The sequence below is a fragment of the Ischnura elegans genome, chromosome 9 (assembly GCF_921293095.1).
Source record: "Ischnura elegans chromosome 9, ioIscEleg1.1, whole genome shotgun sequence".
NCBI lineage: Eukaryota > Metazoa > Arthropoda > Insecta > Odonata > Coenagrionidae > Ischnura > Ischnura elegans.
Window position 1 is genome coordinate 37,487,366 of NC_060254.1, and position 23,580 is coordinate 37,510,945.

General features: G+C 37.3%; 1 non-coding gene across 1 annotated transcript; it reads right to left on the reverse strand.

Moving 5' to 3' along the window:
• Positions 1 to 12,615: 12,615 nt before the first annotated feature.
• Trnan-guu lies at positions 12,616 to 12,689 on the reverse strand. Its single transcript has one exon. It is a non-coding gene; the product is annotated as a tRNA-Asn (tRNA).
• Positions 12,690 to 23,580: the final 10,891 nt, after the last annotated feature.

Sequence of the window (23,580 nt, forward strand, 5' to 3'; positions counted from 1 at the left end):
AATATTTTTTCATGGCGAACTTCATCCTTTGGTGTAATTAAAATTTTAACATATTTAAATAAAGTTCCCTCGAAAAAGAGCTTTATTAATAATTTCTTAATTGTAATCTAATTCTTGTATAAAGTTGAAAATATTCTGATTACCTAATTTTTGCACTTAATAAATAATAAATTTGCTAAAAATATTATTTTAGATATTGATAAACAAGTTTTAAAAATATTTTCGAATATTTTTTCTTAGCTACAGTGTAGGTACACTGTTTATAAGATGCCAATTTGCTGAAATAACCTCCTGCATGCGAATAAATGCAGTTACTGGTTGCCACGATTGATGCTTAAAGAATACAGTAATTTTTTGTGACAGCGTATATTTGTCGTTACAGACTTAACCTGATCTTGTAAATAAATTCACCTGAATGCCACCACAGTAGTCAACGTTGCGTAAAAACAGACGAGTTATACAGTAGGGTAGGCCGAAAAAAGGTTTTTTTCCTGATCAAATTTGCCCTGTGCGGCAAAGCAGCGAAATGATATAAGGATCTCGCACACAAAATTTATTAACCACTGCCGATCGAGCTCTACAGTTTAAAATTTTGCGAAAAATCAGGCTGATTTAAGAATAAAACAGTTATGAAGACTAATTTTATGCAAATATGGGATAATGGATAATATTGAAGTGTGGATACATGCTTACAGTTTACAAAATGAAACTTGAAGTTTATTTGACAAAATCAATGGTTCAAAGAATGTCTATGAATAAGCAACAAAATTATAGTAGAGACCACTCGCACAACACAATTTATTTCTGCCTACATGTGAAGAAACTACCCAGAACTTACCACAAGGAAGTGGCAACCATCGAACTCCACCCGTGTCCCCCCAACCACCCTTTCAAAGGAGACGATTGTGTAAACACATCGATAGCTCGGACAAAATTGTATTGCGAGTTATTTTCGAATTTCGGCTGAATTTCTCTCTCTCTCATGCACGATAACGCCCATCCATGCCTGCATTCTGTACTGCACACGGATTTTGTTGCCATCGTGACCATTTCTACCATTCTTTCAACTGCTTGTGTGTGGCAGGGAAAAGCAGGTACTTCTAACACAGCTATTTCCGTAACAAGGTCTTCCATGCTTTGTTTGTCATCCCAGCTACTAATGGCGGTTGAGTTACTTCAATTGCTTCCCAGTCAACCAAGTCGATATAATTTTGTGCATCGAAGTTTAGCTTTGGAATTTCGAATTTCCTCCCACTGAGTTTCCCTCGATTTCAATATCTTTGTGATGGCTATTGCAGGAATTTGTCAGCGTTCATCACCTACATTTCAAGCAGAATATTCTCTGGGTGATCTAAATAACGTTTCCCTGAATTAGAGGGTAGAGACGTAATTTGATGTCTCTATCCATATATTTCATAAGAAGAATCATGTTCGTAACATGTTTCGGGCCTTCCATGTAATGTGGTCTCAATTTTATTGAAAACCTTATTGGAGCGTAAACTTCGATTACAAATTTTTCCAGAGTCATCAGTTCTTTTGATGGTGCTTCAATTGAAACATGCAATCGAAGAATTCGATCTGCTGTAGTGATCCATCTGTAGTGAATCATATTTCCCGGACTACTCGGTTAAGTATTCTCCGGGAACGTATTTACCCTGAAAATACGCATTTTGAACAACCTCACATGAGAATATAGGGAGGGGGTCGAGCAAACTCTCACGATATATCACTAAGAGGGACGGAGGGGTCCAAAAATCGCCAAAAATCACCTCGTGTGGTAAATGGACGCCTATCTGATCCATATATTTCATTAGAGGTCTTTCTTTTCCGTTCTTGCCATCAACTTGTCCCTCTACGATTGTCTCCACATTAGGAGAATAATCCGGAGATTTTTTGTGACATGAAACTTCTCCGTTTCCAAAATGAAATATCTCAATTTACAGAAAATAAGTGAAATCTAGTGCCAAAAACGGTCTCCTGCGCAGTGCCGCAAGCTACGTGGGTACTGTACCCTTCGGAACGAATGCGATGCGTTATGCAGATGTGGATCATATTGGCGAATGTCACGAAGGAGGGACTCTCTCTGTCGACTAAACGGAGAAAGAGGGTTCTCAGCCAACAAGGTACCAACCGCGTCTGACTTGGGCCTGGCGGGTTATTGCACGGGACTTACACCAAAGGGGCGGAGAGTAGGGTAGTCCCAGCGGAGATGAACGAGCCCTGGCACTCGCCTTGAATTGACGTACCCACGAAATGATGGCCTCGTGCGAGAATGCACAAGTGTCGTAAAATGAATTGAGACCTTTTTAAGTTAGCACGGCCTGGAAAGTATATTACATAGCATATGTATGTATAATGGACGTTACTCAGCCGGAAATACTTACATTTAAGAGAACACAGGGCTCTTTCTCCAACAGTCATTTTTCGCGACGAATTACTCGCGTAAAATTTAAGCAGGTAATCACCTTGTAATTTGAAATGTTTATAACTTAGGTCTCCGTCAACATTTGCATGGAAGCAAATATTAAAAAGATGTGCGAAATAATCTATCAACCATAGAACCGTGGTCCTCGTACTTTTTGCATTATATGCTCCAATCCCTTTCTTTACTACTCTATGAATTCATTTGTTTACATATATAAACATAATTACAGATATAATTGAAACAAAGAGATAGAAACATAGACACACGACGATGACACTGCGAGGCGTGGAGATAGAAAAAAGACCGAAAACACATGGAAAATTTTCACTTGGACCAGGAATCAAGCCATAGAACTTCTGCTTTCCGGGCAGATTCTCACACCACCGAGCTATTCAGACTACTTTTATCTCCAGTATTTTCGGCGGGGGGTTTTTGCGACCAATTCCCCCCAGATTTTGCCCACTGTATATATCTCAAGTCAAATTGTATATATATACAAATATTAAATCATTATATCCGCATACAAATCGCCTAAATATGCGTATAGCGGGTGTTAGGACACTATCCGTTTACACAAGAAAAGGAATGGCACTATAAAATTGGTCCAAGCATTTATTAAAGCCCTTTACTGCTCGGGGGAAAAACGAATCCCCATATCTATCCGTTCGGCAAAATATCTCTCTCAATTTACCACTTCTTTCGGCCTGGGAAATATAGTGGGACTGCCTGAATATTTCTTAAATACTCAGTGCGCACCTACCTTAATGCGCAGAATAATTTAAAATGATTGAGCAGGCATTGTTATTAAGAGCATTGAGATAATATTAAAAGATAACCTTTAAGGCCTGTCCATGTTAAATACGTATCACTTTAGTCAGAATTGTCCGGAAAAACGTGAGAGGTTATTTCAAATATCGTTACTGAATTTAAACTGAATCATTCTTATCAATTTTTGGAAATTATGTCATGGCATTGCATGACATATTTATGACAAAATTATGGATAATAATACAATGGACATATCTAAAATAACTTCCCTGAGTCCTGAAAATGTTTTTAGATGCTGAAGCTCTTAAATTGATCGTAGAGCAAATTCACAATACTGTTTACGTTCAATGTCGTTTCATGCACCGCTATATCGGCACAGATAGGTTTTTGCCGTAGCTAGTATAATTTGAGTGAAATAATGACCATAGAGGTCGTTTTCAGTTAGCAGATGAATTTATCATTTGATAAGCTAAATTTTTTATCAATACTAGAATCGAATCAGCAAACACGGTTAAATCAACGCTTGGTTCCATTCATAAAATATAAGAAAATTATGTTGTGAATCGTGGGTAGTGTAACGTGAAAATCACATTTGGGATTAATGCGATGTTGATGCGACACACGTGAATAAATGCGACATAGGCGCGATGACTGGACTTCTATGATATTTCAATAGCAAATTTGCCTTTTCGATGGAAAAGTTTGCAAATTTAGAGCCAAGCCCGATCCTCTCTACGCCACTGGACGTTGAGCCTTACAGCTTCATAAATAGTTACAGGTATTTTTATAGGCTACATACACAAGAGAGGTTGAGAGAGAACCCTGGTAGTTTCTTAATATTTCTTTCCAGTGGCGCAGCGAAGGGGGGTATTGGGGAATAACCCCCCCCCCCCCCTCCCCAGAGCTCAGAGAAATTTTTAGGTTTTATCCATTTTACTTAATTGGATTAATATTACTAGTAGAATAGTGTGAGGATTAATATGACATCCCTTAGAAATCCGTAAAACTCACCATTTGAACAATTTATCTTAAAATTCCGCAATTTATTAGGATCGCACCTACCGCTTATCCTGGTGGGTATTCCATACCCCCACACACCCCGGTATTGGTTGCACCTAAACCCCCCCAGCCTTAACTCCTAACTGCGCCCTACCCTGTTTCTTTCCACCTTCTTAGAAAAAACTGAGTTTGTTAATGCTGCACTCCACACACTATGGACGCGAGTTAGCATAGTGGATGCAGAGAGATTTTTGAGCCAGTACATTCTAGTTGTGACTGACAGACACAACTGGTTGGAGGAAGAAAGTGTTGAAACTTGTCCAATATTGACGTTAAACCACTGTAAATGATATTCAGCTAATAGTATCATTTTTAAATTATTTACTTCATACCTGATTCCTTAATTTATTACTGTTATACCCCATAATTATTTGAACTATTCCGTAATTTTTCAAATACATGTGTTTCATCTCACTTTGTCGTCAACTACACTATGGAAAGAAATTAAAAATAGATGCTAAAAAAATTCTATAAATTGTAATTGAAAGTGCTATAAAATTAAAAGGAAAGTACTATCATCACGTATCTCTAATCATGAGAAATTCCAATTTCAATTTATCCGTGGAATAACTCCCAATTCATTGCTATGATGATTCTTTTTTTCAGTTGTCATGTCACCACTCCCAGAAATGACTCACGGTGTTGATACGTTTCCAGTTAGAAATAATTTAAATATCAACATAAACACCATGATGGCAGTAGTATTATTTCTAATTACGTTGTTAAAATTATTGTTAGAGTGAACAATAAACTGGAATGGGTTGATAATCTATCAATAAATATTAATGCCAATCATTTTTTTTTACTTTTTCAAATATTTTAACTATTGAATAGTTTAAGTTATCATATTTTCCAATAAATGCCTACCTATTGGTGATTCTTAAGGTATTCACTTATCTAATTTCAAGAATTGGAGGTCGATTTAAACTTTTTTTCATTAAATAATCTACCTCAATAGATTGAAAGAGGCTAACAAGACTTGGAAACGTATTCTCGTTATAAACGGGATAGATGGGGAGGAAATTCAATCTTTACATTTAAAAAAAAATATGTGAAAAATGAAAAAATATGGTGAAAATATGTGGAAATTGATTGAGATTCATTCAAATATAATTTTGCTTTAGGATGAAAGGTCGTACCTACACGATTCGATGGAAATACTTTTCACATATTTTGTACACTTATTTTTTAAAATTAACTTTAACATAAGTTTTACTTCTCAAAGACGCGTGTATTCAAGCATTCAACAAGATTTTTGCTCGCCAACAATTGCCATAAATAGTTCAACAAAAATGATGAATTTTTAATTCGATTTACAGAGAATACAACACGTAAAACCTTTTTCTAGTGGTCCTAGGTCAGCGAAGTGCAAATAAAAAAGACACTCTTGAAAATTTCACGCAAATGATATACTTTTCTTCTCGGGGGCTAGGCTGTCTGAGAGTATGCATCACTCGAGTTCGAACTGCTTTTTTTGACGGGTTGTATGTTTAAGACTTGTGCTATACACTTCAAATTTTTGGGGTGTATAAACTAGGTACTTGCCAACGTTTGGCTTTCTCAGATTCGAACATTTCACGCCAATATTTCCCTATGACGCTAAAGTAACAAAAACTGCCACGGCGCACAGAAAGCGTCACACTGATATTAAACGTATTAGGCAAGGAGCTACTCGAGGCTCTTGGGGCTACGCGCTAAGCTAAGGGCTGAGCGTTTGAGAATCAATATCTTTCAGAGCGACATAGATAATTTCATATTAGAGCCCCGCTATATTTCCCGGTCCAACAGAAGTGATAAATTGATATTTTACCAAACGGATAGATATGGGAATTCATTTTTCCCCCGGGCAGTAAAGGGCTTTAATAAATTCTAGGCCAATTTCATAGATCATTTCCTTTTCATATGAAAACATCGAAGTTATGCACCTTTTAATATGAAGATTAATACTTAAATTTTACGAGATTAATTCGTCGCGAAAATTATTTGTTGGAGAAAGAGCCCTTAAATGGTTTTTTCCTATAATGGGTTTTTCCTAGAGTCATTTCCTAGAGTGGTGATAACTGTTAAAAGGAATCGTCATAGCAATGAATTGGGAGTTATTCCTCTGATAAATTGAAATCGGACTTTCTGGCGATTAACAATATAATTTTTTATATATTTTATGAATGGAACCAAATGGGTTAAATGAATACATAGTGTTTCATACAAAGAGAAAAGGATCAATTGCTACCATTACTATTCTATTTTTGCGCTTTGTACCGAGATTTTTTGACCCGATGGAACATCTGTCGACGACAATTATACTACAAGGTGTCTTGGAATGATAACTGTTACTTATACTAAGAATTCAGGTACGAATTTACTTCCTATGGCGATGATTATTCATCAAAACCCGGGTCGCTTTATTTTAAAAAGAAGTAGTATTAGTAATATGGGTAAGCTTTCCTCGGGATGATGATTTAATGCTTTCCCGGCGAATAATGTGGGTAAACTTAATTTTTAGTTTAAAATTAGTATTAGTAATAGTTACCCTTCCAAGACACCATAAAATGGAATGCCACACGATTAAAAAATGAAAGAGTGAATTTTTATTATATTACACTCTGTAAGAATAAAAACCTCACACACAAGATTTCCGATGCAGTGCTTTCCGATGTTGAATGGTTGATTTGCCATCCTCACCCCAGTAGCAAGTCATCCCTGAAGCCAATACCCTGCACCTTTTGTCTACTGAGACCGGGACAGTTGGGCCGTGGCTCTAATAGTCATTCCAAGGAAGCTGGAGCCCTCCCTTCCTGCAAGGGTTTCTTCGGAGACCGCAATTTGCGGGAACCACTTAGATGGCTGGCATTCCCCACGGGGAAACACTGAGAGCTGTGCAGGAATGCTTACGAGCTGTGGGAGGGCTTCTGAGTAGTCGGACCGCGGTGAAGGGGAAGTGAACGCCCGCCTGTGCCTAGTAACGGACGTGGGGTCCGTTACTAGGCATAGGCGGGCGTGGGAATCAACGGAATATATGCACAATTTGGGTGAGTATCGATTTTGAAGACAAATCGACCCACGATATTTCGAATTCCGGGAGGTATGGTGCACCAACCTCAATACAGTGGACTGACGATCACCTTGCGAGATCAGGTGGCACCATAAATGGAAGCCTCCCAATATGGCTTCACTATTTCAGTGATTCACCCCGAAGATTTTGTAGGTTTTTCAGGTGAGACAGTATTTTTATTAACATTTTTTTATAAACTAGATGTGTGTTTGTCATCTTATTAGATTAAAATCTTAAAATCCATTTTAACTTACTTTCCGATTAGCTGTCTCGCTGAAATTTTCAGGATATTTCAGAATCAGATGATAGTGAAATTTTCTAACATTTTTCTTAACTATTTTAGATTGTTATTCAGAATCTAAAAATTAATACGGAGATTAGTTTTTAAAATGGCCACCATAATCCGATGGTGGCGCTGCGATCATTTCAATAAACGAGAATTATGGAGTCATAACAAAAAAAATTTGTATGCATTAAAGTTCACTGAAAATTTACTGACAAAAGAAGAAGAAGGTGCTTAAATGAAATGAGGAGACAGATAAGGTAGGTAAGACAGGGTTTACAGGGTCTGTTGGCCAACATCGTGCAGACCTTGACCCAGTTTGTAACCTTAGAGCAGTTCATCAAAGTTATTCACCGGAAAAACTTAATTCTTCATTGCCCTGTCATGATTACTGAAACTGCAATCTTCCTCTTGAGAACTTAACCCATTAATGCCCAGAAAATTTTTTTTTACAATTTTCATCAAAATTTATAATGTATATCTTTATCATACGTGTTCTCTCTCTATTGGTATCTTATTTCGGGAAAATATTTTTTTTATATTATGCAAATGGAACAACGTTTTTCTTAAGTTTAACTTAAGCAGCCACCAAATTTTCACAGCAGCATTAAAAGTATGTTAATTATGCGAATACAAGAAAAACATTCAGGAATATCAAGAATATATCACGAGAGGCAGGAAAGCACGCTTCAATATTGTAAAGCGCGTGAATGACCGCTTGTGTACACTTCTCAGACTCTCCCTCATAGATGTGATTAGCTTTAACTGCTGGCAGGATGAAATGCCGACCTTGCTCGACAAAGGAGAGAGCGGGGATGACAAGTTAAACGAAACGAAAATGTTTCGTTTCGACCTGGAGGAAAACAAAAATTCGAGGAGGCCAAAGCTTAGTTTTGTTCCCGCACGAAATTAAAATCACCAAGGAGTTTACTTTCGACCCGAGACGAAACTTTACTCCCGGGACCGAAACTTAATTAAACCCAACTCCGCTGCTCATAGTTAAGTTTCGATCCCAAAAGTTGAGTGAAGGTGGATAAGAGGGAATAGTTTCGACCCATTACGTTTGACATGCGTGTAATGAGGTTAAAAATTGAGATTAAAAATTGAATAGCCAGATTACGTTCACCGTTCTCCTGTTAGTGGTAAAATATGAGTGTTCCGTGCATCTGACACCTTTAATCACCGGCAACTAAACAATTTACTCACCCAAGAGTTGCTCGCTACCGCGCACTGGCGATTAAATAGTTGCCTCTCAGCTCAGTTTACAATTGATCCCGGGGAAGCCAGTTGTGTTCTTGCGCTCATTCTGAGACAGCGAAAAAATAAGCAAGGGTTTTGGGTAGGGTATTAGTCCTTGTGGACTATCCCCTTTTTAGAGTAATTTACGTAAACTATACTGTATGTTAAATTGGTAAGAGAAGTGCATAGAACTTTCATTTACTCGAAAATGTTGCTGCTTTTAATTCCAATTAATTATCAAGTTACTAAAAAATGATCACAAATTCAAGCACCTAAATGTGATAGATAATTTAATCAAATTAAGTAAATCTGTTTCATATAGGTACCAGGAATGACCTCCAATAGCTTTAATTGCAAATTGGGAAGCTGTAAAAATGGTAGAGTGGCTATTTAATATGGGACCAGGTATCAGGGAAGAGATACATCCATCCAGTTATACATGGAAAGGAGACTAAACTATTTAAAAGAGACTAGGTTGGATCGAGAAACACATGAGGAGGAAACTCAAGAAAATAAAATATGACCCGAGATAGGAAGGATTGGGCTGCAGTCAGTGACGTAACTATGGAGGGGGTGAGGGGATAGATCCCCCCAAACTATCAGAAAAATAAAAATGTTATTTAAAAATATTGCCTAGTATTGAAATATAATAATTTTATCTGCTTAAATTTAAATTTTATGGCCCAAAATGATGTAAAAGTATATCGAGGCATGTCATTTTTTTTTCCGGCCCCAGACCATCATTCCCCCCCCCCCCCCCCCCCCCCCAAAGGAATTTGTACAGCAGTAATTGGATTGCAATCACGATTGCAATAGTGTGATTGAATGTTCGGGGATACATATTATTTTCTTGTTTTTGGTAATCAATTCTGTTCAGAATCACTAACTTATCTTTGACATGTAAGTACGGTTCCTCTATTATATCCATGGTAAATTTTATTGATTTTTTATTGTGCCTTTTATTGATTGTAATTTGCTTCGTTCAAACAACTTTTATTCTTTGATGCTCATATTTTTTTTAATTGTCAAATTGATAAGAACCTGAAAATAACCTGAACCAGAAAATAAAGAAAAACGTTAGGATAATAATTCAGCATTAAATTTTAAACGAAAAATTACGAAAAAAAAGTGGTCCTAAATAGTAACTCACACTTGTGCAGATTAGCTCCAAATTCGCTGCAGGAACGATTGGCGCCGCCTCAGTCGAACTTACGACGGGATTTTTAACATGGATTGCCGAATCTTTCCGTAAGAAGTAAGTGTATATGACCGTTGTTGTGAATTTATGGCTTCCAAATACAATCCAGAGCCTGTTCAGTAAAAAATTACCGTAAATAACCCCAAAATTTAAAAACTATGAGACCTTTGCAAAACGTGTCCAGCAAAACACTTTCCAAGATGCGCTCTGAACAAGGGCCTTCAAGCAACTGAAAAGTTGACAGTGCGCGGGGTTCGGCAAAAACCGACGCGATCTATTCCTACCGGCAACAGTTTACTCACCCTCAAAATAGGTCCGGACGCAATTATTTAGTTACGGCAACTAAAAAGTCGCCCGTGCGCGGTGCCGTGGTCAATGCCGTTTGAACTTCCATAAAGCAACTAAATAGATGCCTTGAAAAAGTTGCCAGTGCGCGGGGACCCTTAAATGACGGTAGGCCGAACCTCTACTGAATTCAACCATACTTCGTACTCGGTGTGTGGGTCGAAACTAAACCGTTCGATGGCAAAGCACGTGGTCCCTCCCGTGCGAAACGTTATCTACGTTTCGTTTCGTCACAGAGTTTTAGTTTAGTTCCGACGCATAGTGGGCTAGAATCGAAAAAAGCTGGCCAAAACCTCGAAATCAATTTTTTTGAGCTAGGAAGTTGAGACTTCGCATAAACATTCTCAAATAAATTTTGCACAATTTTTCCGATTATTCTCTTCCTGCGTTTTCACGTTAACAATATATGTGAGGTCAAAGTTGAACAAATTTAGCGAAAAACGACCACCCTCGATTTTTTCTGAAAATTGCCGACTTTATCCTCGTGCAGTGGTTTCATGAATAGTTTTATCGACAAAACTGTTATGCCATCTTAATTGAGACTTCTTTTTCTTTCATTTGAAGGGTTTTTAAAGATTTGGTTTCATTAATAACCATAGATCTATTACAAAACGGCGGAGCCTGTTTTCAGCCCTTTTTTTATATAAACGTAGAGAAAAAGTAGACATTACCCCGGACTTCCGCCAAGTGACAGATACCACGTCGTTCTATGAAGCTTTTCCATTGTGGATCTAAAGTAAAACCTTGCACCAACTTGCAACCCCGAATTTTATATCGTTTTTTCGAGTGTGCGGTCGAGTCCTGTTCTGGCCGGCGCGGCGGCGGCGGAGAGTACGGCGACGCTACGCGAAGTAGTTTTGACTCCGATTTAATTTCGACCCTGAGTTTAGCTCCCCGGGTTTGGATCCATTTCGTTTAGTTTCTACTTTTCGCTCCCGGGAACGAAACTATTGAAATGTTATTGGTTTTTACTTTCTTTTAGTTTATATTTCCTGCCATCCCTAGTAGAAAGTAGAGAGCATTGAAAGGAAACAATTAGTGTAAGACATACTTTGGGGGAAAAGGGAATTTTCAAAAACTAGCAAAAATGTTGTCAACTCAGATATACAATGGGCATTAATGGGTTAAAATGACTCATTTTCCTCCGGAATTCTGCCGATTGATGCAGAATAGACTATTTTTTCTCGTTTAAAAGGAAGTTCACTTTATCAGAGATTTATCACGAGGTTAGCTAAGATATGTGATATTAGGTTTCACCCAGTATTAAACATCAGGCGTGTTTGTTTCACAAATGCAAAGGCAAGGTAAATGGTAAGACTGGAATTGAATAAAATACAAAGAAGAGGTTGCGAAAAAACCAACAGATCCCCGACCACAAAACTGAAATGTAACGAGAATACTACATACCTACGTACGATATCAACATATTGGAATGCATTCCTTGACGATATAAAATTATGTCAATATGTGACTATTTTCTACAGAAAATTATTCAACGACGTATTATTGAATAATGAAGAATCTGCTTAAGCATATTTCATTAGCAGAAAGTATCCTAAATTTGGTTTTTGTTTCATTCTGTATTATTAATATCATGTATGATCTGTTAATTCTTTCTGCATGAGAATAAATGTAGAATTTCTGTAAATAGTAAACAGACATGTGGCGTCTCTGGTGAATGCTACAATGTATCGCGGTTCAGTCACTTGTTCTTTGATACGTCGTGAACTTCACCATTTATTTCAAATTCCATTCCGCTACGGATCAACGGGTTTCATATATCTTGTCCAGATGTGTATTGAGTGAGTGGAAGATGTTGTTGCCATGTGGAAGATACTATTTATTCTTTTTCAAATGTAATATTTCTGCTGTAGTTCATCGATTTTAATTGTATCTAATTGTTTCCAATTCGAACAAGAAAGCTATTTTTTTTCTAAGTTTTTATCACATTGTGGGTCCACAATAATAAACGATTTTCCAATTCGAGCAAGAAAGCTAAATGTTTTTTTTAATTTTCTAAGTTTTTATCACATTGTGGGTCCACATTAATAAACGATTACTTTTATTACTATTTTTCTGGTTGATGTTATTATTATTTTTATTAATATAGTTATTATTAAAATAGTATTAATATTTATTACACATTTAATCGCTAAGACAAAGTAAACACAAAACTCACTACGGTATTCAGGATACACTTTCGTCAGTGAATCTGTACAATACATTTTTCGTGCAATAAAAAATAACGCCCCCGGGTGGGCTCGAACCACCAACCTTTCGGTTAACAGCCGAACGCGCTAGCCGATTGCGCCACGGAGGCCACACAATAAAAGCAGACGCATTAAGGATACACAATTGCACCGTAGAAACTCATGGTGACGTACATAAGCATGGACATCGGATTGTCGTCCGGCAGAGAACTGCTGTACAGTGAGTAATCGTAATGGAGCGAAGATAAGATAACGGGTTCTAGAGAATTGCCGGTCGAGAAGCGCTCGTTAGCGGCAAATCCCGATAGCTTTCATGAGGTCGAGCCAATGCAGTATGCATTTTACTGCTTGCTTCTTATCGCCGTCGGGAGATAATTCAGCCGGAAAGCAAGAGCAAGTTATACCACCCGACTTCGTGGTTATCAACGTTGAATCATTCATAAAGTCAAATCGATGGGACACAGAAATAGGCTGCTTGCAGCTGCCTGCGGCATTGGCAGCGGTGACCAACTGGTCACCCAGCTCCGAGACGCAACCCCCCACAACCTGGCGACCAGGCAAGAAATCTAAAGGGGTTTTGGGGGCTTCAGCCGTTCCTCCTTCATCCCCCGATTTTTTTCCCTTGAAGCGACAACCCGCGATATACAGTAGATTCCGTTTAATGGGTCCACCGGTTTCTTGGGACAGCCGCTTAATTGGGGTAGATCTTGAAGAACAGAACCCAATAGAGAAATATCCCAGAGTAGGTATTCTCCGCTTAATTGGGACAGCATGCCGCTTTATTGGGCCATGAGTCGGCGACATAGACTCTATACTCGCGACGAAATTATTACTTTTTTTTTCAGAATACTATTTTTTTTCCTCCTTTGATTTAAAATTATTTTTCACAAATGTTCCTATTATTGCCCTATTTTGAAAGCTCTTATTGTTATAATATCCGCAAGAGGATAGGACTTTTCTTTAGTAGGACTTGGTAAAAGACATTCATTCAGCGTCGCCCGAGGATGTGAAAAATATTTTAACTAAATTGTTATAATTCTTAAAAAATGATACTAAATTAACTACACTCGCTCATATATTAATCAAATTAATAGATTAATAATCTTATGATGTATTATAAAAAGTCTTTAGTCTTCTTTTTATCATTTCAACGTTTGTTTATGCCCATATACAGGATAGTTCGCCTAATTGGGGCAAAGTGCACAAGTCCCGATATGTCCCAATTAACCGGAATCTAATGTATATCTACTGAGGAGACCACTAGCCCCGGGACATCTACCCTCTGACACTTCATTCTACATACATATTTTTTTTTCAATTAGAGTATTCTACCGATTAAGGTAGGTTTCCATGCAGTACTAAAGAAGCATTCTGTCGGTTTGGCACCCCTACATGTACTTCCCTCTGAAAATTCTCAATAAAACCTATTCCCTTTCATTCTATCTAAAAATCCTATTCCTTTCCTTCCTGCCCCTCGTTTCCCCAATATTGTACCCTCTAACACCGTTTTCAACATCCTTTCCCCGCTAAGTACTCGCTCCATCCAAACCTTCTGTCTCCTCTGAATCTCATCTAAAAGTTTCCTATCATCACCCACCATGTCCAGACCTTCGTCATTTCTCCTCCTCTCTGTCCATTTTACCTTCTTCATTCTTCTCCATACCCACATCTCGAATGCCTCCAATCTTCTCTCGTCTTCTTTCCTCAGTGTCCACGTTTCCGCACCGTAGAGAGCTACACTCCAGATCAAACTCTTCACTAACCTTTTCTTTAAACCCTTACACAACGATCCTCTCAGAAGCTCCTTCCTGTTCATGAACACCTCCTCTGCTAATGCAGTTCGCTTCCTGATGTATTGACTTGGGCACCCTCATAAACCTATGGTTCCACACATTGGTTGTCATAGTGGCCCGACGTTTAACTCTATGACCTTTGACCTCCGTATTAGCCTTGGAGGTGAATTATTGGATTTAAGACAGGCATTTGGACAATATTAATAACTTGGGCACGCTTTAAAACCTATGGATTGACACCTTTATTGGTGTGCAATTCGTTTTACCACCCCTATGACCTTGACTGTGACCCTAACCTGGGTCAACGCTTGAATATTCATAAATAAAAGTTTTATTTTCGGTTTTTTTTGTGTCCAAAAACCTAAGAATTGACATCTTGGTCGATTAAATTCAGACTTTTTTCTATCTAGATTTTTTAACATTGAAACCCTATAAGGAAAATTCAAAACTTTGGTTTGGACCCACATTGAGAGGTCAAAATTGTAAAATTTTGCTTGCACTCAAAAAACTTAGGACCTTAACCCATAAGTATGCCAATTTTCATGAATATTGCTCGAGATGAAGTTACTAAAATTAGGGGTCACAAATGACACACGACCCACGACAACCTGTATAAAAGAGGATGTCTGCTTGTCTGTCCTCCATACACTTCTATACGGCTGAACGGATTGCAACCAAAGTTAGTACGTAGAGGTATCTCATGCTCCCAAAGTTCGTATGGCTACTTATGGTTGTGTCCGATGCGTTCTTTGCGTCTTTTCTCTCATCACCGTTTGTCACATCACGTCATACAAATTTTGTGATTGGACATGCCATGTGGGCTCGCCTCTTGACACCCATGAAGGGAAAACAGTTCAAAATATTTTACACTTAACTACCAATCTTCTCGGTGCAAACCTTTTTGAAGGGATATGCGTTCGCAAGACGTTTTTGGTCCACGTAAGTACAGGCACACTTAATGATCAATGTTGCGGAGTGGGATATAAGCTGATCCAGTGCGCAATGCACAGAAATCGTTTTTTCCATTGTTTGCAGTTACACATGTATACCATAATCATACCGGCTTTTTACCTTTACCTAAAAACCCTACCATGAATTCCATGAATAGTACTTATGCATATTTCTCTGGGTACCTTCATTCCCGAGCAACGCCGGGTGGCCAGCTATTTACTCGATATATTTTCATTTCATAGTTTCTACCAATAATGAACTATCAATTAAACTTTTCCACACTAAAACAAAAGAAATATATAGCTTTCCTACTGACATGCATTGTTTCCCGATGCGAGCGAATCGACAACAATATATCAATAAAGGTAGTTACCATGCCAAATCAAACACTAAACGTAACCATCATGCCTACCACACACCCACCGTCGAAAATTTCAGGCTATGTGCATTAGGGTGGTCCTTCGAATTTCTTTTGGGACGCCCCCCAGTTTTATTCCTTTTGGTGAGAAAATAAATCGTGAAAAGTATTTTGGCAATCGGATACCGGAAAAACGTGCCGCATCGCACTTAAAGTTTTGAAATTTTGGTATTTTTGGGTGTTTTTCGGACATAATTGAAAATGTCACTCTCGGATTATTCTATCACTTTTTTGTCTCCTACAACGACTCATTAGACATTAGAAGAGTATCATCTCAAATTTCTTTCATTTCTGCCTGTTGGTTCCCGAGATATCGCACCGAGAGTGAGCGCGCGCAACCCCGGTCAGACAATTTGGGTGGCACGCGGGTTGCATACTCTCAATATTTGTTGATCATTCTTACTCGTCGTAAAATCATAAAATTCTTTAGATAAACTTTGAACTTCGTCAATAAGGACCACCCTAATGTTCATACTGACCACCAAACTACTTCAAAAGCAGAAGAAATAAGTCTGTAACACGGTGAAGATGGCATATTGATCCATTTCTCCTCAAATTTTGCATAGAGTACATGCACTTGTTCAAAAACTCGCTGAAAGGTTAAGATTACCTAGAATCACATTATCACGAGTATAAATTTCGGTAACAGACTTAAATAAAGCTTATTTCTCCGTTAAAAACTGATCACTTTGCCGTTAGTTATGCAAGTAGCGACTTTTATAGACCTATTTGAATGTGCGGTGGTTTGCAACACGTCTTATGTCCGATAAATATATAAGAGTCGATTCAAAGTCTTTAAAAAAAAGGCAGAACTCCATCGAATAATTTGAATGGATTGCCATGATAAGGCTTAACCCTGCAAGTTGGTAGATTTAATTTTGGCGTGAAATTTTAACCTGAGGACTAGCTAGGACCATACGGGTCACTAATCCAAATGGTCTGACATTTTATTCATTTAATATACGATTAAAATTCACGAGAGAATCACTACGACTTCACCATGCATTCAAAGCTACAAGGTGGGAACAAGGAAACAAATACTGCGCTATCTCATTCATTTCAAGTTCCTTAATGAACCCATACAGTACATATTTGAAAGAAAATAATGTAGACTCGGCCTCATCCACAGTGCTAGGATAGAGAATCTCGCGAAGCCGTCAAAAACCAAATCTCACATTAACACGCCAGACAAACGAGTCCCACATTTGCCCCGAATAATTATAGTTCTCATAACGAAGTAAAAACTTAGCCGTACACCCGAGAGATGGGAATTCAAACTTCAACGCCGTGGAATTCGTTCGCATTTTTGGACATGATGATTTGAATCGCAGATCCGCCCGAAAGATAACGACTAATCAACTCCACAAGCCGGGAATTGTTTGACGAGGGGATCAATTGGTGTTTCGTCAACATTTAATCTTCCGGGAGTGAACAGTTAATTGGCAAATGATCACAGAGAAATTTTCGAGGCTGAAAATTAATGGAAGTGATGGCAGACGTAGGGAGAAAGGTACCTATTACAACGGGGGAAAGTATGGAAAATGGAGCAGAGCAGAATGGACCACCTTTTGTGAGTCCATATCCAGGAGTGAATACGATTGAAATCCGCAAATAACAGCTCTGATTATCGTGCTTCGATTCGTCGCAAAAATCCGATAGGTGGATTGTTAATCACGGTGTACAACCCACTCCAATGTGCACTCTCTTTTTTCGACTAATTACGCCGAAGACCGATTGTTCTAGCCTATAGACGATGTAAATACTGGGAATGGCATATTACGTACTATAGTGTACTATTCTGGTGATTTTTTACAAATGGTCAATCCAGTGAAAATCACTACTATAGTAAAAAAAGGATCTGTACTGAGATAAAACACCAACTGTTATACAACCTCTGGTGAACAAATATATTCAGTTTTAGTTCTGTGTAGTTCGGTTACCAGAACTCTAACTAGATTCCGCGGATGAAATTTTTATAGTGCATTCCATCTTCTGAAAACTAGGTCCACAGTTGCTAATCGGATGTATTTTCAATCTCAAAAACAAAGATTTATAAAACCTTCCAGTCCAGTTTTCTATGAAAATTAAGAATTATGTTTTCCTTTGGAATCCAAATGATGAGTAAAAACGCGAGCATTAAATAATAAATTAAACGTACAAATCCGTCATTTCAGCATTTTAAATTTAACAAGAAAGGGTTTTTATTTTTTTAATTTGATTTGAATTTAACCTATAAATATCAAAAACAGTAAAAATATTCAAAATTTATTTCAAAATAACTAACTATCGAAAATAGCTAACTGAAACACGATTTGAACGTACTCGTTCAAAAATCAATTTAATCAAGAGCAACCACTTAAAAATGTAAACCGCATGTTAACGAAAACAATCAAATTCATAAAAAATGGCAACCCCGTGCAGTGAAAAAATAATGGGAGCAAAAACGTTAAAAACAGAATGCATATCATTTTCAGTGAGATCGTTTACGGACTCCGAAACGAATTGGAAATTTAAAAATCAATGAGTTTAAACGACTTCGCGTATGCAGATATTATTGAGGCACATGCATACTTACATATAAATATCCTGCATTATGCAGCCGTCATAAAAGAATCATTTGCGCAAGAAATATAAAAATTTGTCAAAAATATTTAAATATTAAAGGGGCTAAGCATTACGTCTCTTATGAGTTTGGAACTATATTCAAGAATCTTCTATATTATTTCTACTGTATAGATACCTTTTTCTCAACTTATACGCAACCAAACTCTACAAATGAGGTACCAAAATGCACAGAATTTATCAGAAAACATGCGACGGCATATCTTACTTCCTAAATATTGCTATTAATTCCTAAAATTGGTTTTTAAGTAATTTAAAAAAACAAACAAAAAAAACAAAAACCGGTAAATATTCCTGACGTTAACGGCGCACAAACTGATGCATTTGTTCATTTGCAACAATATCTCGCATTCTTTAAGTAACTTTTATCAAAATGCGACTGATTCCACATTCAAGTCTCCTGTTGATACGTAAGTATGAGTCATCATGTGCGTTTAACAGAGGATAGTGTAATTACTTCCAATGTTGTGTTAAAAGAGGTTCTCTGACCTCAATTTGTACATGAACATTCCAATTAAATTTGTACATTAGACCCTGCCTTTTTTTCTACATTTTAAAATTAGAAACGCGCCTATCCCTCTGTGGACCTGCATTGAAAAGAGCGGGGGAAGCCCGCTGGGAGCGGGCGCAGCACGCTCGTATTTAAAAATTGCATTCTTTTCGGTAAAGAGCCGCTTTACTCATGTTTATGAAGAGAATGATAGACAATTCCAAGCGCCTTAGGTTGGCCTAACCTGACATATTATGAAGCAGATAAATATTGAACCGTCCCTTTGATCAGAACACAAATCGCACATCATTCGTGAAATCGATTTTTAAAAACTTGACTGAAATTAGTTGGATAAAGCATGCAGCCCCCAAAAAACTAATTCTCCAATTGAAGCATTCATTTGTCATTTTTACACTTTTAAATTTCCTAGATAATAAGAAACTACGGCAATAGGGAAAAGTAGCAAGCCAAAATCTACCTTACATAGCTCGACATTCCAGTTTAACGTCTAAGGCGATACGTTGTGGAAGCTGCAAGTTAAGTTGTGGAAATCAAGAATCGATATCATGTTAAATATTAAAAAAAAATATTTACCTTAATAAGAACACTGAATATTGTCGAAACAGAGGTCGGTTAAGAAATAAACCTGTGGAAATAAAACAACTGTTTTATCTTTTCAATAATATCCACATTACAGAAATACGCCACCGAAATAGTGGTACTGGAAAAAATATTTAATTGTCACTGATTCAATACGAAGGTATCATTGTAGTCATCGGTTAATACTTTAGGAAAATCATTTGACGACTTATGCGCGCTTTGATTAAAAAAATATGCAAGTAAAAAATAGGTCTAGTTCATTTTAAGTGACGTTTCGGCAAGTGAAGTTGCTGCGTACGGAGCTTCATTCGTACTGAAAATTTTCAAATAACGAACCGGAAAACTTTGCAGAGTCCGTTAATCCTTTAACCTCTGAATTCCCCAGCCACTTTATCTTAACGTCGGACAGTTATGATCTGGCAAGATACCAGGAAAAGGAAGGAAATAGGTATGTTTGGTCAGCCTATTCTGAAATGAACATTAAACAAATCATGTGAAAGGAATTGGTGGATAGAGAAATAAAACAAGGCAGGTGCATAGTGAAGGTAAACTACCAGTGATCATGAGAAAAAAGGTAATTTCATTAAAAAGATATTTTGGAAGATAGTAAATCAATTTAAGCGATACTGTTAGCCATGAAAAACTTACCTTCGCAAGTAATCGCAACCACACAAAATTGAGTATATGCTCTAAGTTTCAATACAAAAAAAAACTAAATAAATTCTAAACCTAATAAATAAAGAGGAGCGTTCACAAATGAGTAGTAATCACATGAGAAAACACAAAGACATTTTTCTGCGCGAAAATAGATTTTCTAACTTTTTAAGACCGAGATTAATTTCAAAGAACTCGTCTCATAAAATACGAAGCATTTACTAATACTATAAGAGTATATTTTATGAGTTCAATCAAAGCAAAGTAATATCCAATGAGACTAGCTTTCTAAGGAGTGACATATCCAAGAGATTAAACTGATATAAGACAACGCCTTTTCCTACTAACAATGAATTTAATTATAATCCTATGAAAAATTCATTACATTTGAGGCTTATAAATAAATATTTTACTAAGAGTAATAACTAAAATTGAGAAGTATACAAAGCAAAACAAAGAAGATGGTAGCATAAAGATAAAAAAATATGTGCAAATTTGATTACTTACTTTGATTCTTCTCAATTTTTTGCAGTGTGAGCAAAAAAAATCCAGCCAGAGATGGAGGGAGATTGACTTTTGACTCAGTTGAAGAAAATTAATGAGCGGGAAATCTTTAAAGATGTCAAGCATGACATACATAAAAATCCTTAATAATATCATATAAATTATACATGAAATAATGAATAAAATAAGATAACGTCCACATCTCAAGATATCCATCGTTAATGAAGCTGTTTTTAACGGAATGAGAAAAATAAGCTAGCTCCGAATAATATTTCATCAAAATGTAAACGCGCAAAAAATGACGCTACATACCAAATATCCCCCCCTACTTATTGCATTATCCCGCATAATCCATCTTCACAAGACGTCACCATAGTTTAAAAGGGGGCTCACATATTATTATTTCGTCCTCATCCTATGGCTTTTCGCATTAATGACGTCAAAACAATTTTTTTCCATCACTTCCCCCCTCAGTTCAGCCTTTAGTTTCCTTTTTTGTACACCCGTTCGACAAAGCGTATAAAACGGCAGAGTGCACAAATGGATAGATAATTCATCACCCGCTGTTGGGATGGGTCCAGACAAGGTGCCTTTTCAACCGAAGGGTGAAATTTTTTTACACCCAGCTAGGTGCTATCCCGCGCAATTGTGATGACGTTTTTTTTTATTCCCAAGTTTTCGTTCTTTTTTTTGCGAGGAAATATTTGCCTGTTTTTTACATCGGACGGCAAGAATATAGCAACGATCTTTTTTTTTGTGTTCGCTTGATGATACGTATATATACGTATGCAAGAACGCCATCGCAAAGTAATTAGTGAAAGGCCATGGAGCCTCCACAATTTAACAACAATGCCACGCAAAAAAAAAGGGTCCGGTTTTATTAACGGATGAAGATTTATCGCCCTGTGCACCGAACGCAATATTTTGCGGTTCACGAATATTCAACGAGCCATGATACGGTGTGCATCACGGTTCATTTCACCTTAAGAATTTCACAGCCACGTTTTGTAGAGTTCATGCTTGTTTCCTCCACGAAAATTAGTCGCGCCACTATTAACGATACAAGAAATCAACCTGACATGGCCCGCGTGAACAAGTCATGCGTATCCATTTTCAATTAAAACAGATTACGTGACTTTGACCAAGGAAATCACCTTGTTCGCGAAATTTGCACGAGCAAGCTGCAGCTAACATCTGTAAGAATTATTATCACACCTCAGGATGAGACAAGTAATCGGTATAGATGTATTGTCGATGAGAATAGTTATGCTTATAAAGTAAGATAGTAAAATATTATCCTAAGCTTGTTTTTTTCTCATTGTGTAAAGCTTCATTAGTGAAGGATATCCTCAGATGTGGAGTTTTTTTATCTTTTTTTATTTAATTTATAATTAATATGAAGTTACGGAGGACTTTTATGCATGCCATATTCACTATCTTTGAAGAATTCTAACTCATAAATTTTCTTCAGCTGAGGCTTAATTCATTCTCTCTTTATCTCTTAGTTATGCGATAGTAGTAGTAATAATGGTAAACAATCACACTTTTAATCATTTCCATTCTATAGGAAATATGCAGATGAAGGTGTCTTTATTGTACCACAGCTGGGTTGTAATTTGACGAATTGACATCCCAGCTTTGGCCTAACGAACAATCTTCCCATCTCAGCTGCTAGAAAAACATTGAGGCATACATTTTCAAATAAGATTTGTTAAAGAGATGCGTTAAAAAAAATTGGAAATATCAATTCGGAAACACTAAGTTTCCTTGGTATAACCTATACTAAAATAAGTTGCAAAACAAGCCACATCCATACTGAGTGTTAACAGTCCAAACTGCCACATTTAAAAAAATATAGCATCGATCTTCGTTGAAAATCAAGGTAGTCGTGAGAGCTTCGGTGACTGGATAATTGGAGCACAAATTTACCTCAATAACATAGGGTCCGCAAATGACTTTCCAGAACCAACACGCCGTGTTTTAGTTAACATTTCTGCCATTTACCGTCGCCACTGACTGCATAACTCGATGGATGCGATACTTGCGAAAATAAACCTGCCGCTCCCATTTTACTCTACACCAACAATTTGCGACTAGCGTTAACACGTTTAAAATCTCCGACTGCTCCAATTAATTGTGACAAAAATGTTTCCACCCACATGTGGAGTCTCTGGAATAGCCATTGTCCCATTTACGCCAACGGCTGAGTGTTTGCTGAATAATCACTGAATTAACAGTTACTGATCATTCGTTATGCGCCTCAGGTCACACAACTCGCGCATGGATACAAATTAGGGTATTAATTCAACGGACAATGGACAAATTTTGACGGCGTCCGTTGGAATGTGATACCATCGTAACAAGATGGGGTGATATGGGGATAATATTGTGCTATGGCTATGGAATAACTGATCATGGCGTTTTGAGCAAGTAAAAGTTAGGCTAGCTGAAATCCATAGCATTATATGCGACATTACGAAACTCAATGCTTATAACGAATACAAATAAAAATTTGGGGGAAGTTCAAATGTTATCGAATTGAATTTTACATGAATTCATCCATGTCATGGATATTCTTTTAATATGAAATGGCTCCACGAGTGACCTACGTCTATTTTCCGCAGAAGTTGATACTCCATATACACATCATTCCATATTGTCGTCTTTCATGATAAAAACACTCTTGAAAATAAACCCTAGGCTGATACAATTATGGACGCTCCTAAACATTCCATGAATGTTCCTACAGAAAGAATCTATTATTTAAACACGCACCTGATAAACTCAAGTACAACCTCGGTAAAATTTAAGCCTCTTTCATCTTGAGTCATCCGAATATATTCAGGAGGCTACAAAATTAACTAGTACTAGTAATTTCCATGTGAATCCCAAAATATTCTACATCAACTGAAGGCCAAAATAGTAGGTTTTACGTCCTATATTCTCTGAATATTGCATTTGTGAGTTCG